The sequence below is a fragment of the Lagopus leucura genome, unplaced genomic scaffold (genome assembly GCF_019238085.1).
Source record: "Lagopus leucura isolate 7727_CA_CO unplaced genomic scaffold, USGS_WTPT01 Super-Scaffold_100004, whole genome shotgun sequence".
Lineage (NCBI taxonomy): Eukaryota > Metazoa > Chordata > Aves > Galliformes > Phasianidae > Lagopus > Lagopus leucura.
The window spans coordinates 60740443-60752928 of NW_024962264.1; positions in this window are offsets into that span (position 1 = coordinate 60740443).

The following is a 12486-nucleotide window of genomic DNA, read 5'->3' on the forward strand; positions in this document are numbered from 1 at the left end:
AGTAGCTGCCACTGGAGCTGGGAGGAGCTGTTGAGCTTTCTTGAGTCCTCTCATCTCCAGAGCAAGCTGCAGACACCCTGCTCTTCCCAGCTCCTTTTTCCTGGGCAGGCCCTTTGGCAGCAGCACCTCCAGGTCTGCCTCACTCCTGGCACTGCCTTCTCTCAGCCAGACCAGTCCCAGTAAACAGAAAGTCAGGGAATGTGTGGTGAGGACTGGCTACCAAGCTAAGTGGGTTATTGCAAGCTCCGTTGCAGAAGTAAGCTCTGGAGGGAGGGAAGTGCTCCAGAAAGGAATACAGGGATGTGAATAGTGGCCCCTCTTCAGGTGAGAGCTGATGGGAGGGCCTTTGATATTCATGAAATCCTGGATTGAAGAAACCAGTCTAGAAAACTGCTTAAGATAGGCTTGTAGGGATGAGCGTAAAGACACTGAGGATCTGGAGGGGCTTGTGCACTACAGAGCCTGAAGCTGATAAGCAGAGCTTTGAACAGAGAAAGGGGAAAGCTGTAACTGAGATGAAAGAGGCATTTTTAAATAAAAGAAAACAACTTGTCAAGTAACCAGACAGTTAAGGGAGTGAAATACTTGCCTCTGATAGGGTTTTTCTTAGTTCAGAGACAGGAGAAGCCTATGTCAGCAGCGAGCATTGAACAAACGGAATGAGGAACAGGCAAAGCATCAATCATCTTTGTTAAATGATACTGAATGTCCACAGTCCTTAACTAGCCCCAGCTATACTTGCTGCTAGGTTAACACAAACACTAATCTACCATCATCTGAGCATAATATGTTAATAGGGCAGCTTTTCCTTCCCTGATGGGAAGTCTGACAGAAATAGGCAGGTGCATGGGGACCAGAGGAGAGGTTCCCACTGAAGTATCAGAGCAGCAGGAAAGCCAGAAAGACCCCTTCATGCATGCCACTTATTTTGCTGGATGTTGCCTCCTTCTGGCTGCACAAAGTGCAACAAGAGAAATGGAGCCCCAGGAATGGGGAGTGGATGTGTTTGTGTCTCCTTAACTGTGTGCATGTCTTCATTTGCTCAACACTTAAATCAGTTACAAGACACTTGTTGACTGGCAATAAATATTTCTCAGCTGATAGCTAGGTCACCTGCTGCAGAAAGATGTGAGATGATTCTAAGAAGCCTTTCTGAGGCATCTACTGCTACCATGCTCATCTTGATATGGGCTGGTTTATCTGGCTAAATCACTATGCTCCAATTCATAAGTAAAAAAACACAGGATAATAAGTTTTCATGGAATTCAGGAGTTCAGATTTCTTTTGTTTGTTAGCAACAAGTCTTAGCGTATGCAGATTTTTCCCATAGTAAGCACTTTTCTGTTCTGATAGACATTGATTACTTCGAAAGAGAGCCTAGATTTGCACTCCAGAATGGTTTGGTTTTGTGGTTTCTTCTTTTCCTTCCTGTTTTATTATAGTTCAAGAGACAAAAGAAACGTTATTCTGTTAAAAGTGGGCTTTGTTCTTGTAGGATAATCACTTCCTTAAATTTATTACTTTTTAAACACATTTTTTTACAAAGAAATTGACTTTTTTTCTTTTGTATCCTGTGTGCCACTTCATTCTTTCCCAACACTTGTTTTTATAGAATTGTTTGAGTTGCAAGGAGCCTTTAAACATAATCCAGTCCAACTCACCTGCAATGAACAGGCACACCTACAGCTTGACCAGGATGCTCAGAGCTCTGTCCAGCCTGACCTTAATTTTTCCTGTGGATGGGACATCACCTCTCTGGGCAACCTGTTCCAATGCTTCACTGGTTTTGCAATGTTCAGGTGATCCAGAAACAGGATTTTTGTTTTAAATTAATAAGTGCAGTTTCATAGCATAGATAATAAACTACTGTAAGAAAGTAATAAAAGAGCCTTTAATGTAAAATTCAGATTTGTATGCCTAAGGGGAAAATATTCTATAACATTTTCAAGAGCTCTTAAAAGCAGAAGAGAATGTGTTTCATTCAATTGGCAGATACGACTCTTGCCCTCAATGGTCATTTCCTAAATGTCGCTGAGATCTCAAGGGGCCTGAGTTGAATAGTTGTTCTTGAACTTTTACCCTGAAACTCTTGAGTAAGGTTGAGCTGACATATATAATCCCACAAGAAGCCAATGGAACAGCTGGAAAAAAAAAAAAAAGGAAATGGAATTTATGGGCTTATGCAATTAAACATAATATAAGCTGCTTTGTCTTTTCCTTGAGTTCCTGTCTTCGGTTAAAACACTGTTTTGTTCTGCTATAAGCTCCAGCCTGTACAGCTGTGATGCAAAGAAAAGGAAAGAAGAAATGCAACTGTGAAAGTAAGCTAGACAGTCTGAAGGATACAGCTGTATGAGGGTTTATATTAGTTTTCTTCGTGTCAGAATAAAAACTGAGAAGACAATACCTCTTGTGCAAGAGGATATTGTTCTACAGAAGCTGGTTAAATGGATCACTTTGTGTTTGATCATTTTTAGCAAAAACCCAGGGAGCTTCGAAACAGAGTTGAACTTGCAGGAGAAACTATAGCTTTTTACAAAATGGATTATAGTAGTGTCTTCCATTTTTTCTTTGTACTTCAGTTTAAGAATGTCACATAAATCACAGGAGATGAAGCCAATTCCTTCCCTTTTCAAATTCCTCCTAGATGAAACCTGAATATAGCCCCCAAATTATGGGGCTAACAGATATGCTAAGATAGTCTCTTTTTCATCTTGCTAAAAATATTTTGTCTTGTTCAATTTTGTAACTAGAATATAACTTTAGGTCAAAGGGGATATCTGAGTGTTCATTTGGCTGGAATATTGTTGGGGGTAGGAGGAGAGAAGGTATGGCTGTCAGTATGCTGTTTTCTATAACTATTTATACAGTTTAAAACTTGGGGATGTTCAGAAATTTAGTTTCATAGAATCACCAAGGTTGGAAAACCTCCAAGATCATCCAGTCCAATCATTCACCTACCACCAACATAACCCCATTAAACCATGTCTCTCAGTACATCTGAACATTCCTTGAACACCTCCAGGGATGGTGACCCCACCACCTCCCTGAGCAGTCCATTCCAGCACTTGACTACTCCTTTGGAGAAGAAATGTTTTCTAACATCTATCCTGAACCTTTCCTGGTGCAACTTGAGGCCATTCCCTCTAGTCCTAGCATTAGTTACATGGGAGAAGAGGTCGACTCCTACTTCAATTACCTGAAAGGAGGTTGTGATGTAGATAGCAATAAGGTCTCCTCTAAGCCTCCTCTTCTCCAAGCTGGACAATCCCGCTTCCTTCAGCTGCTTCCCATAAGACTCATGCTCCAGAGCTTTACTAGCTTTGTAAAGGAGTTTGTTTCTTGCATTATTTTTTTTGTAATTGTGTATTAAATCCAAATCACACAGTTCCATCTTGCCTATTTTTGGTGAGAAATGATTTGCTAATCAATTTCTTTGTAATATTTCCTCTATATTACCTGTAGGAAAACATTGATCGCTTTATGAACAGAGAAGTAACTACTGGGAGAGGCTGACAAATGAAACTAGAAGGTCTAATTTCTGTTCTTTGGAAACATTCTTGCTTCATAAGCTATTTTGCTTAAGAGAAAGTAATAATTAAGCTTTAATTCTCCTGAGATTTGATCCTTCTTCATACAGACAAAGACTAACTATCTGTATAAGTTGGAAAAGAAAAAAGCATGCAATTTTAAACTTGTTTGTGATGAGCAAAAGCAGCTGGTTGGGGAGAGAATTGGCTTTCTTGCTTTTAGTTGCTGCATCTTACTGGAATAGTTAGGTGTCATCTCTTGATTGTCTCTTCTAATACTCCATAACTGCAAAGCTTTATACATCTCTTCTAGGAATTCTGATCATTGGGTACTCCCTGGGCTCTCCCTCATTAGTGTTCACTTGTATTGAATGATGCTGGAGAAGAAGTTTTGCCCTGGAATGAGCATAGCTGAATGAAGTGAACGTGTGTTATGCTCCTGTTTGTGCATTTTACTGTGGTGCTTCTCTTACTGTGCCATAGCAATCACCTGTGGATAACAGGTGATGAACCTGACTTTCTCTTCAAGTACTGCAGTAAGCCAGCTGTATCACATAAAAGGCATCTTGAACTTAGTTTTATTTTTTGCACCTGTGATTAGACTGATGCAAGGCCAAATTATTCTTTCACTTACCTACAGTTCCATGTGCTATGAAACTAACATATTTCTTGATGCACGAGCTTGTGGATGATTACCAGAAATTTTCAGTTCTGTGGGATTTAGTTAAATTAGTTGAAGCTGTTTCAAGGTTGGCACTTGGCTTTCAAGTCCAGAATGAGTTTTCAGGGCTTTGAGTAAAGTTTCTTAATTAAAGAGATTTCATGAATGTTTTCATGTGCCTGAATGTTGTTTGGGAGTATTAAGATCCATCAGAGTATTAATTATTGATGAGCCTATAGGCAATTACTCGGTATGTATTAAAAAAAAAAATTAGTCATGGAACTCTTTACAAAAAAAAAAGTTAATGTTGAAGGGAGGTGGTGGTATGTACTTGTTAATTAACTAGTAATGTAACTTGGTCTGATCAAACAATGTTTAAAGAGAAAGAATATCATGGGAGTGAAAACTAGTCTAAACAAGCTGGTGAATATTCATCAAGTAAACACATCTATGGGGATGTTAGAGCTCAGCTTTGCAGGTAAAGCTTACCTTGGGCAGCAGTGTTGTTTTAGACCTGATTACTATGGATCTGACTGGCCTCTGCTGGCAATGACAGAGGTAGGAGCTTCAGGAGAAACACATGAAACAGTGTGAAACAAGTAACAAACAATTCATTTTTCTACTCTGCCTCTCTAAGGAATTTCTAGTTCTGGTCTGCACCTGTTGTGCTACTTATTGTTGGACCTATCTTCAAAGAAACCAGCTCTTCCTGAAATAATTGATACTTCTGGCCTTTAGTTATTGTGGTTGTACTTAGTTCAGAAGTGGTTTTCAGTGGCATCATTGAACTCTTTCTAAAACCTCACTCTGGGTTAGTTATTGTACAGATAGATTTGCTGCTTATTTGCATCAAAGGGAAGAAATCAAATAATTATTGTGTATTTAGCAAGACATAATTACAAGCAATTAGTTCTTTCACAAGTATACAGTTGGGTTTTTTTCTGTATATTTCCTGGTTACAAATAATGAAAAATGGTTTGTATTTAAACAGAATTTAAGATAGGTATTATGCTTTAGAACAAACTTCCAACAATTTATGAATAAGGGGTATGTTATCTGCCTGATTTTAACACACACAAGTTTATTTGAGGTCTGCAGTAAGTTTACTTTTATCACTATTAATTTCAAGCTGCTTCAGATTTTTCATTTTTTAGTAGAAATTTCATTTTCCTATGAGCTCAGGAAAATGCTACTTGCTCCCCTGTCTGTCCTTACCAAACAGAGCTCTTGCAAATAAGATCTCTCTGTGGCATATCCATTGCTTATATTGCTATGTAGGATGTAAAATTCTACAAATTACATTAATATCAAAAGCTGGGCAGAGAGAGCTTTGCTTTGTTCACGTGTTAGGAAGAGCTGCTCAGTTCCAGAGCCAGAAATTCAGCAGCATGACACCAGAGGCATCAATAATTCAACTGCTTGTTGATAGTCACAGCAGAAGCATTCCCAGGACAAGCTAACAAGTTGATGAGCTCTTTGCTCTCCTTCTGTAGGAAGTGAATTCCAGAATAAGGCTGCAGGTTTGCTAGTCAGAGTAATTCAGCATGCACAAATATCTGCAGAACTCCTGCAGACCATGAGATTCTTTGTGTACAAACGGCAATGATTTGATCATCATTTTTTTAATGTGATCCTGAGTAGAGTTTGATTTTAATTGCTTGCCTGCATCCTATTAAACAAACATAAAGGCATTAAAAAAAATCTTACTGGAAGGGAATTTCAGAATAGAAAAATCAAACAGTATTTATTCCTCAATGGAAATTAGTTCTGTATTTTAGAATGTGATTTTTTTTTTTTTTTTTAAACCTTATTTCATGCATTGTGAAGCAAAGAATTCACTTGACCTCCTTGGGTAATATTTCATATAGTAGAATATGAGTCCCTCCGTAAACTCAAACTACACACAGTGAACGACCAAATATTTGAGCTACCATTTGTCCAAATCCCTTTTCTCTGGCTGTTCATCAGCACCTACTTGCTCATAGTCTTCTAGAAGGATTATGCTTTTAGGCCAAAGAATTTTTTTTTTTAAGAACTTTGCAGATGAATTTATTTTACTGAAGTTTAAAACAAAATACAACCCTGTTTGTTATGGAGATTAACCTCAGAACTTACCAAGTGAATAAGGAGTTCAGTTCAGCATGTAAAAAACTTGGCTGATTTAGTTGGGCACTTCAGATGTGCTAAACTCAAGATGAGGAATGGAGCTGACAGGTTTCCATAGTTGTTATGTTGTGATCAATTCTGATTAGCTGGCTCAAACTACTGATTTAAAAAGGTGTAACAGGTGCTTACAAAAGAAGAGGCAGGAGCTGACAGATGATCTCTGTGAGACCACACAATTGCTACTAATGCTGCTTTTCACATATGTGTTTTGGTATTACATTGTTCTGTCTCAAAACAGAATTCCAGTGGATTGAAAGGCAGATTTCCTTGGTATACAGGATGTTTTCCATTAGTTTTGATAGGTCTTGGTATTTATGAAGATGACAAGACCAGCAGGAACATTAGATTACAAGGGTAACTCTGAAAAGGTCAGCAGGTCTGACACACAATTTGTCTTGCTCAATTAAGCTCCATATTGATATCCTGCTTGTCTGACTGGTATAAACGATGTGTGGGAAATTATTGTATGGGTTTTTTTTTTTTTTGTGGCAACAGGGTTAAAAAAAATAATCAGACCACTGAACAACTTTAATGACAAAACTGATAAACATTTAAGCTACAGTATCTGATCCCTTGTTGGCTTTGATCATTAGCTCTTGTACCCTACTTGATTTGAGAATTTAACTGGCAAAAGAAGTGTCCAGCTGTGACATGCGTAAAGCAATTAAGAAATGTTTTATTTTCATTACTTAACTGAATAGACAGATAGCTAGAATTAATCAGAAATGCATTAGGCATACTCACTGCATCTTTCTTAATCTAATGCCTGTTACTATGATTCAGCATCATATGGCAGAAGTCAATATATTGACCCGTATAATCTAGCAAAATGTTTGCTCCACCTATTTCCTGTGTTTGCTGTTCAGAAGAATATAAAGAACAGCTGTCTATATCAATTTGCTAGGAAAACTGAAGGGAGGATAAGTGCCTTAAATTTAAATAAAATATCTCCAAGCAGCAAATAATTCAGGGGAATTAGAGTTTCAAATCCAATCCATTTCAATTATCAATTGTGGTTTACCAATATCCAAGGATTTCCTGTAACTTCATGTTCCAACAACCTTGAACTTAAATGGGAAAGAATGAGAGACTGGGAGATAACTTTCTTCATTTGGTCACAGTAACCTACCTGATTATTTTGTGAAATGGACCTTCTTAATCTTAATGAAACTGAAATACTCCTAATTCCACAGTGCAAAAGAACATTGCAGAAATTGGAATAATACTTCCAGCTAGTCCAACTGCTGCTAGGGAGCATCAAAGATTTATGGAACTGATAAGGTTGGAAAAGACCTTTAAGATCATCCAGTCCAAGCATCAACCCATCACCACCAATGCCTGTTAGGCCAGTTCCCTCAGTGATCCAGCTCAACATTTCTTGAACACCTCCAGGAACAGTGACTCCACCACCTTCCTGGGCAGCCTGTTCCAAGCCTCACCTTTCTTTCTGAGGAGAAGTTTTTCCTTAAATCCAACCTGAACCTCCCCCAGCACAACTTAAAACCATTAGCTCTTGTCCTATCACTATTACTTGTCAGAAGAGGCTGATCTCCACACTGTAAAAAACCTTCTTTCATGTGGCTATAAAGAGTGGTAAGGTCTCTGCAAGTAATATTTGGAATAACAATGTTTTTTAAATCTTTCAATAGGTAATTAAAATTAATGCATGAAGCTTCTTCCATTGACTATTTACTTCTATAATGCTATTTAATGTTTTTCTTAATCACCTTTTTTAACATTCATTTTAGAGTCATAACTTTTTTTTGGTGGGTGAAATATTGAATTTATCAACTAATTGAAACTTACATGCTTATTTTGACTTAATATTTCTGTAACAGTGATTAAAATCTTTAAAGAAGTTTTTAAATATTTAAGAATTTTTGTTTTCTATCAAACCATTTTTAATCTCTAGTAACTTGCCTCACTCCAGCTTGGCTCTCGAGCAATAAAGAAGTCTGTCTGTCAGGGGAAATGTTTTCACAGTAAATGATGGAAGATTTAAACTGGATATAAAGAATATATATATATTTTTTATTATAAGGATAGTGAGGTACTGGAACAAGCTGTCCAACAAAGTGGTGGAAGCCCTGTCCCTGGAGACTTCTAAGGTCAGGCTGGATGGGGTTCTAAGCAACCTGATGGAGCTGATGGTGTTCATTCCTAGGGAGTTGAACCAGATCTTTAAGGGCTCGGGTGATTCTATGATAATGTAATCCTGTGAAAAGTATTATACCTCTTTCTGAGAAAAGAGGCTCCAGCCTTGCCTGTTAGTGGCAAGTGGTAGAATTATATAGCAAATAAACAAGGATAGTAAATCTTAGATCAGGTTAAATGCAGTTCTGCTTCCCTCACTGGTAATTGGCTGTATGTGTTGCTTGCCTTTTGTGTCAGGAACTCAGAAAGACATTGATTACTTATGCTGCATATGATCCTTTAATGTACATTTATGGCCTATATTCCTTTGTAATTGAAAATTACACAGTGCTGTACAGGAGAGATTAGTTCTGTTCCTGCTATTACTATGCTTTGCAACTTAAGCTTAAACTTCTTAAATTCTTTTCACATTATGGTTGCCACTGCACTAATTGCCTAGTACGTGGAAGAATCCCTCTGAATATAAAATAGCAGATCAGGTCTGTGGTTTTAATCAGTCTTGAGATATGAATCGGGTATCCAGAGGAGGGCCGCTAAGATAATCAGAGGGCTGGAGCACCTCTACTATAAAGAAAGGTTGAGGGAACTGGGCTTGTTTAGTTTGGAGAAGAGAAGGCTCCGGGCACCTCCTGGCCTTCCAACACTTGAAGGGAATCTATAAAACAGGAGGGGGAATGGCTGTTCATCAGGGTGGGTAGTGATAGGATGAGGGGGAATAGTTTTAAATCGAGGCAGCGGAGGTTTAGGTTAGATATTAGGAGGAAGTTCTTCGCACAGAAAGTGGTGTCACACTGGAACAGGGTGCCCAAGGAGGTTATGGATGCCCCATCCCTGAAGGCATTCAATCCAGGCTGGATGTGGCTTTGGGCAGCCTGGTCTGGTGGTTGCCAACTCTGCACATAGCAGGGGGGTTAAAACTAGGTGATCTTTCAGGTCCTTTTCCACCCAGGCCTTTGTATGATACGGTTCTATGAATATTTCTGGGGTGAAGGGGCTCTTAAACTAACACAGTGAAATTTTAATAGGAATTCATGCCTGAAAAGCTTATGCAGGACAAGACTTGTACAACTAAATAAGATTAATCTTGTCTATATAAAGAAGAGAAGAAAAAACTGCAGTTAGTCCAAAGGCAAAAGCACTAGACCTCAAAAGATCTTTTGGAAGAGATAAGTGATATGCTTGTCTTGTATTCACCTTGGCATTCTTGTGGAGAAAGTCTTCAAGATTTTTGTTAATATGAAAACTGTAAATGTAATGCAGAGTTGGTATCCATTTAGGTAAAATACATTAGGTTTGTTTGATTTAGATTTATGCAAAATCAAGTAGCAGAAAAATGGGAAGAAAAGTATTTTTGACTTTGAACTTCCCATTAGATGTTATGCTGATGATGAAATCTTACTCTATACTTAAAAAAAATAAAGATGACTTGTCATACTTGAAGCAGAGACCAATTCTGAGCCACATATTTGCTAAGACTTTTCATCTACTCAAATGTTTTGAATTATTTTATTAGAATGAAAAATCTATTGGTCTTCAGGTAGGAAATTGTTCAGAAGTGTCTTACGAGGCAGAACATAGTGAACACTAGTGTGTGTATATCTTCTAGTATAGAGGCACATTCATAAGCCAGTATATATACTGGGCAGTAATTTGATGTAATGACAAAAATCCAGTTTTAAAATAAAGAAAAATAAGTGTCAAAACCTTGCCCTTATAGGCTCTGCAGTTGATATAAATAAAATCTCTGTTCTAGTGACGCTAAGCATCTCCAGGTTTAATCAATATGAGCTCTGAGTTACCTGTAACCCAAGTTACAACAGTAATGCAGACAAATTTCTCTGCTGTTGGCGATCTGAAGCCAGTGGTCAGGTATATATGGCAGCACTTCCTGAAGGACATTTTAGACTCTAAAACTATATTCAATTCTTATCGTTACAATGATGTAGCAGATAAACCTTTGGTCAGTATGGAATCCAAGAGAAGAGTAATTAGTATTTCTCATTGCCTTGTACTTTCTGCTTACATCATCCACTCTTAAATGTACTATTTTCTGGTAACTGCTTACCAGAGTTTACTCTGCAGAGTTTAGTAGTTAGTATTAGTAGTATAATATATTAGTAATTATATAATTATATTAATTAATTAACATGATATAATTAATTATTTAGTATTAGTAGTCTAATATTTGGCAGCTTCAAACCTTTAAAATAGGAGATTTTCTGATATTTTCTCTTCTTGTAAGAAAATATCTCTTCTTGCACTGGCAATTACCCCTTGATGATGAAAACATTCTCTATCTAAATGATGCAGCAGCTTAATTAAGTATTTAATGTACAGAATTGTGTATGGATTTTTTTAAGTATTTTCTAAAGTTGTTCTGCAAGAGATAATTCACTTTCTCTGGAATAGAGGTGTTCCTTGGCAGAAGGACTTGTTTTGTTGCTTGATTGGTAGTTTACTTGGCGTACTGTTTTGTTGAGCAGTGAGTTAGTTATGGGCAATGACTAAGTAACACAAAGGCTTACAAGTGTGCTTACACACAGATGTAAACACTAGATTGCAATTACCAATACTGTTCAGTTTGTTAATATGACCTCTGGTATCCTTCTGGGGTCTGTAACACTGGCCCAGAATGCCATCAGGGCGACTTATACATGTGAATCTTTTTCATTGATGGGTTTCAAATGTGAGTACACCAATATGCATTCAAAAAGCTATGGGTGAGTGACAATACAGACTTGTTGGCCCAGGAGCAAAGACTTTTTTTTCTCTACCTCTGCCTTCTTCCTTTGCATGTTGTTGGTGGGCATCTCACAAACCCGATGAACAATACACAACTCAGAGGTACACGTACCACTGGGCATCGGAAGACAATTACTGATTGTGCCTTTCTCTACTGCTCTGCTTGACTCCAAAGAGAGAATTATTTTGGATTCCTGTATTGTCTCCTTAAGTGTGTGAGTAATGGACTAGAGAGAAAGGACCAACCCACTGGAGGACAGTCTGTCACCAGCACTGACACTGTCACCTGATGGCAGACTCCTGAGCATAGCTGTAGGGAAAAACATTGCTGTTTCTGGGCTTGCTCCCCAGGTTGAAAGGATCTCCAGATACTGACAGGAGAGGAGTAGCTCCTGGCTCTGTTTATGGAGCAATTCTCAGGAAATCACAAAGAATGCACTGCTCATATAGACACAGACCACATCTCTGACAGGACCAGTTCCAGGCTGTTCTGGGAGACAAAGTGGGAGGGGAGATTTAGGTTGGATGTCAGGGGGAAATTCTTCACCCAGAGAGTGGTGAGGTACTGGAACAGGCTGCCCAGAGAGGTTGTGGATGCCCCGTCCCTGGAGGTGTTCAAGGTCAGATTGGATGGGGCCCTGGGCAGCCTGGTTTAGTATTGAATGTGGAGATTGGTGGCCCTGCATGTGGCAGGGGGGTTGGAGATTCATGATCCTTGAGGTCCCTTCCAACCCTGGCCATTCTGTGAAAGTGGTTTGATTAGGGGAAGGTGGGATATCTCCTGTGATGTAAGAGGCTTGCCTGGCTGTGTAGTATAAATATGAACTGAAGATCCAGACTGCTGAAATAGCATCTAGGAAGAATGGAATATGTCCCTTTTTTCTTATGCACCTTTCCCCATGAACACCTGGATGATATCTACTTAAAAACAAACAAAACTAAATATGTAGGTATTTTTTTCTTTCACTTCCTTTCATTGCTGAAACAATTTTTTTAAAAGGAATTTGCAAAGAGGAGATGCGAAAAGCTAAAAGCGTTTCATAGCCTTTCAACGGTGAAGTTGCAGAGGTTTTTGCTGATAGGATGCTGGCAATCACTTGCATGGGAAAAGTGTGAGTAGAGGGGTGGTAGCAGGCTATGTGTGGAGAGCAGAAAAAAAGGGATGTGAATGTAAACCCTTAGTTATTACAGTGATCAGCATGACTCATAAAAAAAGAGTTAATAGTTGGAACT